Source organism: Pipistrellus kuhlii, unplaced genomic scaffold (genome assembly GCF_014108245.1).
Source record: "Pipistrellus kuhlii isolate mPipKuh1 unplaced genomic scaffold, mPipKuh1.p scaffold_m20_p_2, whole genome shotgun sequence".
In the NCBI taxonomy this organism is placed as follows: domain Eukaryota; kingdom Metazoa; phylum Chordata; class Mammalia; order Chiroptera; family Vespertilionidae; genus Pipistrellus; species Pipistrellus kuhlii.
In genome coordinates this window covers 82,531,020-82,538,614 of record NW_023425515.1, presented here as the reverse complement: position 1 = coordinate 82,538,614, position 7,595 = coordinate 82,531,020, and positions in this window count along the sequence as shown.

The following is a 7,595-nucleotide window of genomic DNA, read 5'->3' as shown; positions in this document are numbered from 1 at the left end:
CAAAAAAACAAAAAAACAAACAAGGTCCACTGCTAGAAGGCTAAGCAATGTCATATCCTGCTCTAGCTGGTTTGACTCAGTGGATAAAGCTTCAGCCTGCTGACAGGAGGGTCTGGGTTGATTCTGATCAAGGGCATGTACCTAAGTTGCAGGCTTTTCTCTGGCTGGGGCCCAGGACAGGACTTATGCAGGAGGCAACCAATCAAAGTGTTCCTCTCACTTTGATGCTTCTCTCTGTCTTTCCCCTTCTTTTCCACATTCTCTAAAAATCAGTGGAAACATATCCTCAAGTGAGGATTAAAAAAAGAAGAAGAAGAAAGGAAGAAAAATTATATCCTATGAAATACACATCTTGAAAATGCCTAAAGAAAGTTGTCATTTTTCATGGTGAAGGTACTGGAGTCTGTGTTGATGAAAACACGTTGGTGGCTGTGGTGACTGGCAGTGGCTGCAGCAGCGGGTTTGATGGGCTTGCTGCCTTTCCCTGATCAGCCCGTTCTTCTCCCACAAAGGGAGGCCAGACTGTCACTTAGGCCGCTCCCCACAAGGACATTCCCTGAGGGCTCCCAGTATGTGAGAGGGGCTGAGGGAACCCTGCCAGTGCACAAATTTTGTGCACCAGTCCCCTAGTTTTATATAACATTATATGAAAAACAAATATAATATACAATTTATATTAATTCCAAAAATCAATAAAGTGCTATATATTAATATTTCCTAATCATTTTATTAAAATGAATTAATTACACATCCATTAAAATTATACATTCATATTTATACAAAACTGTTAATACTTACCTTGATTTCAAACATAGGTGCATCTCCATTAAATCAGGAATAAACATGGGTGGGTGCTCATTTCTACAACTTTAATTGTCTTTGTTTAGAAGTGCCAGGTTATAGAAGTAGGCAAGAAAAAGTATAAATATTAACACATAGTAATTTTAAAATGTCCCCAGAACACATTTTATTTCTTGAAATTACAATATGGAAAAACTACTTCAAAAATTAAATGAAGTCACTATTTGAAAATAAAATATAAAATATATTTCTACATAAAAATATGTGCTTAATAATTTGATAATAAAGCAAGGGTCATTTTATGTTTATATCCCAGAAGATTCAATGTTCACCTCAAATTTCTGTTTTAATTTCAAATATTATTTTAGGTTTTCAGACTCATTTTTAAAAAAATATATTTTATTGATTTTTTTACAGAGAGGAAGAGAGAGGGATAGAGAGTTAGAAACATCGATGAGAGAGAATCATCAATCAGCTGCCTCTTGCACAACCCCTACTGGGGATGTGCCCGCAACCAAGATACATGCCCTTGACCGGAATCGAACCCGGGACCTTTCAGTCTGCAAGCTGATGCTCTATCCACTGAGCCAAACCGGTTTTGGCCAGATTCACCTTTTGATTCTTTTCTATCTAATTCAAAATTTTATATTTTTATTAATATCCATTTCCTTATTTGGGTTGGCGCAATATGTCATTGAATCTCCAATGTGAAGAATAGAGTATATTTTATTTATCATAATTTTTTTTCAAAATAAAATAATTTAGAACCATAAAATTTTCTCTACTCCTTTAAATATCATGGTATTTCATGTTAAATATCACCCTTTATATTTGACAGTTTTACTTTTAGTTTACTCTGCTATTGAATGTTTATATAACAGTGTATTTGATTTTAAAGAACAGCCTGGCTGGCATGGCTGAGTGGTTGAGTGTTGACCTATGAACCAAAAGGGCACAGTTCAATTCTTGGTGAGGGCACTTGTCCAGGTTGCAGGCTCAATCCCCAGGGTAGGTCATGCAGGAGTCAGCCAGTCTTCCTCTCTCATCATTGATGTTTCTCTCTCTCTCTCATTCCCTTCCTCATTGCAATATAGGCACAAGATGGCCACCACAGGAAAGGGCAGTTGTGGGTAATCAGGCCAGCAGGAGAGAAGAGTTGGGGGGACTAGACCTACAGAGGGCATTTAGGGGCAACCAAGCCTGCAAGGGAGGGCAATTGGGGGGCCAGGCTGGCAGGAGAGGGCAGTTAGGGGCAAGTAGGCTAGCAGAGGAGGGCAGTTGGGGGCAAATGGGCCAGCAGAGGAGGGCAGTTGGGGGCAATTGGGTCAGTAAGGAAGCAACTAGGCATTTATCATACTGGCAGGGAAGTGGTTATGTGGTGATCAGGCAGGCAGGCAGATGAGCAGTTGGGAGCCACAGTCCTGGATTGTGAGAGGGATGCCCAACTACCAGTTTAGGCCCGATCCCTGTGGGGTCCCAGATTGGAAAGGGTGCAGGCTAGGCAGAGGGACACCAACCCCCTTAAGTGACACCACTAATCTAATATATATATTTGAATATTTGATCACCTTTGAATATTTATTGTTTATAAAGTATTGGTTTATAAAGAGAAAATCTAATTGTAGAATTAATAAAGTTTTCTTTATGTTCAAATACACAATTAGGACTACAGACTGAAGGATCCCAGGTTGGTTCTGGTCAATAACACACACATTGGTTACAGGCTCAACTTCTGGCCCTGGTTGGGTGCTTATGGGATGCAACTAATGGATTTGTCTCACTGTCTCCCAGTCTCTCTTCTACTCTCTAAAAGTCAATGGGAAAGTATCCTTGAATGAGCATTAACAAAAACAAGAAAATCATAAAGCCCAAACAAACACAACATAAAAACACAATCAGTTTTGTAACGGTCTGTCAGATTATAAAATTATATATGCGTGTGTGTGTGTGTGTGTGTGTGTGTGTGTGTGTGTGTGTGTTTATATTAGAATCTATTTCTTTGTATATTAGAAGTATCTGTTTTATAGTAGGTATTTCTAACAAGGTTTTTATGTCTATTTTTCTTTGCCTATTTAAAAAATTCTAGTATATACATTATTATTCTCAAATGCATATTTATTGCCTCATTTTCTAGAGAATTTCCTTATTTTAACACTCATGAAGATGAAGTTTATAATCATCAATTTTCACTTCATTGAATCTCTATTATCTTTCTCATCCTACCTCAGACATTACCTCATAATAATTTGCAAATCTTTGTTTATGCAGTGCTCTTAAAAACCTGTCTGAGGTGTTCCTATCTCTAAAGACCATATCATAGTTTTTTACATGTGCTTTCCCCCCCTCCCCCAGCTTATAACATTCATCAACACTTGTACTTTACCTAAGGTGACCAGACGTCCCGCTTTTGGTGGGACAGTCCCGATTTTTAACAATTTGTCCCGTGTCCTGCGGCGTTTTAAAAAAGTCCCAATTTTTGGAAAGAATGCGTGACAATCTAGGTAACGGCAGGAAAACAGAAAGGGAATATTTGGTTTTTGGTGGCCATGTGGCTATTTAGCCAGGATATGAGTTTTATATTATTTTTGTTAATTTATATTGTTAAACTTTAATAATAACAAATAATTGTTGAGAACTGATTATTGAGAACTGCTTATCAAAGTTTGCATTGTTGATCAGCTGTTAGAATTTGACCACCATTGTTTGGACTTAATGAACAATGGCATTTTTTGGGACTGGCAACAACGAAAACATTTTGTAACTGCCTCTCAGAAGATACACATTGTACTGTGTGCTAGTAAGCTAGTTAAACAAGTGATGTCATTACAAATCAGTTATTCAGATAATTTAGGTAAGTAATTTATTTATTTATTTATTTCATAAATACATAAATTTTCTTGAATTTAGCAGATAGTACTTGTATTATTTTATTTTATAGTGGTGGCAAAAAATCTAGCGTCGGCCTTGAAAGTGACATCTACGACTTACATTACAGCAAATTCAGAGGAAAAATAATACCAGTTAGTATTGTTATTATTTAGAAAGAAATATAGGATTAAAATTTAAATAATTTTTACAATATAGTTACTTTATAACAACCAAATTAATTTAATTTATAAACTAACAATAAAATATGTTCATGTAATTATGTACCTACTTACTGTGTTTTTAAGCAATATGTATATAATAATTTATAATATAATATAATATAATATAATATAGAAGAACACCCCCTCTCCCTGGTCAATGGTGTCCCCTTTACCAGTGTTAAAATCTGGTCACCTTAACTTTACCAGGACTTAAAAATTCAATGATTCTATAAATTTCTTTTTATTCTCTCTCCCCTCTTGACATCTTGTTATATATCCAAATTATTATAATCTTTCTCATAAATATAACTCCAGTTCTTTTTTTATTTTTATTTTTTCCTGGCAAATTGGCCTTTGGTAAATTCTGAATCTTGTTTGCTCTACACTTGTACCTCTGCAGGTGACTATAACTGGGAAAAATCAGCACTGCTGAATGACTTTCCTTGAAATTCAGCACCAGACCCTTTAGACGCTTCCTCATTTACTAGTATTTAACAGGAAACATTAGAATAATCATAAAATATTAAGTGCATTTTCCTGTTATTTTTCTATTTTTATACCTTGTTTACTCATGAATAGAAAAAAATTTGCTGTGCTTTTAAGTAGCTACAGATGGATTCTAAAAATTATTTATAAGCAAGATAGAAGTATTTCTTCCTTTCAGGTGTTTTACTCAGACAATGTACTGTCCATGCCCCCAAGCTATCTTTCCTAATAATAGACAAATATGTAAATTGACTGTACCTCCACTATGCCCACAGCCAATCAGAGTAAGTATGCAAATTAGAAGGCCAAAGATGGTGGCTGCCCAGCAGCTCCAGGCATGGAGTGGCCAGGTGTGGTGAGTCAGGAGGCCTGCTATGAGAAGGAAGGCAGGGGTGAAGGGATCTACAGGAGCCGAGTGCCTTAGTAAAGACAAGGTGCAGACTCCAGTGTCTGCAGCGAAGACAAAGATGGTAGACTTCAGCTGGATCCTTCAGCAAAGATGAAGACGGCAGACCCTAGCCAGAGAGAAGGCTTGGGTCTTGGGTGCCAGTGGAAAACAGGTGCTGGAAGAGATGAAGAGAAAGGCCTATTGCATAAATCTCTTCATGCAACAGACCTCTAGTGTACATAAAAAAAAAAAAAAAAAAAAAAAAAAAAAAAAAAGACTGGATGGCATGTACTTTCTCTTTTTTTGTTTTTCTTCTTTATTGATGGGTTTGGTTTCTAGGAAGTTTTCCTATAACACTTCCTCTTCAACTCCTGAATGTAGCTAAGTTAGTTGTATATTTGTTATAATTTTATTTTTACTATGTCCCTTCTATTTAAATGAGGCTTACAAATCTTTAAATTTTTCTATTATCTATGGGTATCTTACAGCTGTAGAGAGAGATATGCAATTGAATGTATATGAAGATTCATTTACTACTATTATTTGTTCTTCTCTTTATCTTATCTACTTTTGAAGTCTACTTTCAGGGTCTCTTGTATTATTCCTTATTTTAAAAATTCTTGCCTTGCCGGGACCAGTTTGGCTCAATGGATAGAGCGTCGGCTTGGGGACTGAAGGGTCCGCGTTCGATTCCGGTCAAGGGCATGTACCGTGGTTGCAGGCACAACCCCAGTAGGGGGTGTGCAAGAGGCAGCTGATCAATGACTCTCTATCATCGGTGTTTCTAACTCTCTATCTCTCTCCCTTCCTCTCTGTACAAAATCAATAAAATATATTTTAAAAAAATAAAATAAATAAAAATAAAAATTCTTGCCTCAGAACAGGTACTGGAGTGATATAAAATCTGAATTCTTGCCTATTGCTGGTAATCTTAATTTCTTCCTAATAGTTTAATAATACTTTTACTAGTCATATGATGTTTTATTACAAGTTGCCTTATCTCAGAATATAGAAGCAATTTTTCTTCATTCCACCTCTTAATGTTTATATCTGAGAGAATCTATTGACAAAAGAAATATTTTACTTTTCTGATAACCTCTATTTTCTACCTAGAAACTTTAATGATTTACTCTTGATAGTTAGAATTCAAAAAAATTTTAACAAAAATTCATATATGTGTCTTTTCTTATCAATTTATCTTTAAACTTAATGGATCCTTTCAAAGCACACTCAGGTCTTCCTTCAAATTAATATAATATTCTTATAATATTTTATTTGTTTGAATAGTATCCCTTCTATAGTTGCTTTTATCTTGTTCTTATATTAGTTTTCTCTGTCCACACCATGGCCCTCTTTCCCCCTTCTCCCTTCCCCCCAACACACAAAATACACACACAGAGAGACTTAAACCATGGCATCAGAATGAACTTTTATAAATAAACTGTGATTTTACAAGTGACAACATACACAATCTCTAAGGGCCCTCCCTGAGGGAAAAGGGGTATGACAATCTGAAAGATTTGCCAGCCACACTGTTGAGTTCTGACATTGCTGCTTTGTTGATTCTCAGCAGTGGGTGGTGTCCCATATTGTCAGCTGCTGTGCTTCAGTGAGCACTTACAGTGAGCAGAATGGATGATGCTCTCAGGTGACCCCAAGCAAGTTTCACTCCAGTTTTTCATCTTCCTTCTTGCTGATGTCCAGACCAGTCCACCTATTCACATCTAGTAGATGTCACAACCAATGGGATATTTTGATACTGTATCAATTGCAATAAACAACCACTGTAGTCTTAGAAGAATATGGATAGACTCAAGAATATGTTACTGGCCAGTTGACAGATGAACTGTTTGGGATTTTTATAAATCTGATATTTTGAAAATGCCTATTGCACATAATAAATTATGACATAACTAAAATGTTAAAATGTGCCAAGGAACTATTCATTTAAGCAAATGCTAACCTAATAATATAGGTGTTTTATGAAAATTACATAATTCTGCTGGGGTAAATTGTACACAAAAAATCAGAGAGGCTAAACAATGAATATAACATAACACCTGCAACTGCATACCTTCTACCATGTATAGAAATACATATTTCAAATTCTAGGAAACAACAAATCCATGTAGCCCCACACATTTGTATTTTTTTTAGACTTCTTATAGTGAAAAGTGAAACATAACACAAGATTATTAGTGGCTATTTTAAAACAGAAAAGTAAGTAACATGTAATAATTAGGTAACTTTAAAATAGACATGCAAAAAAAGTCCATCAGGCTTTAGTGAATTTAAATGTCTATTTTTTATTCCATTTGATGCAATGTTTAAGAAATAATTTTTAGAAGTCATGGAAATGTTTTCAAAAAGTATCAGATTATTCACTCAAAAATGTATTTCCCTGTCTCTACTATTAATTCACAAAAACATGGATGATGTTATCATAGTTTACTTATTAAATATATCAAAGAACTTTGCATAAAATATTTTTCATATTTTACTTGATTTGGAAAAATACATATTATGAAAGACTTTATATAGAGCATATTGAAAAGATGAACTAATTTCTATGCTAAAATATTACTCAGAACTATGAACAGATGTGATTTTGTCAAAGCATATTTTTACCAGTTATTGAAATAAAATGTAGGCTATTTTGCAGAAAACTACTGTGTCTACTAATGTGTCTTATTAATTATAGGCAGGTCCGTATTTAATGCACATGTTAGCAATTGCAAAATATGTCCCTCAAACTCAACATTTCTTATACACAATTGATTCTAAACTGAGCAGTTAAACATAATATGAAAAAAATATTATATGTAATTAAA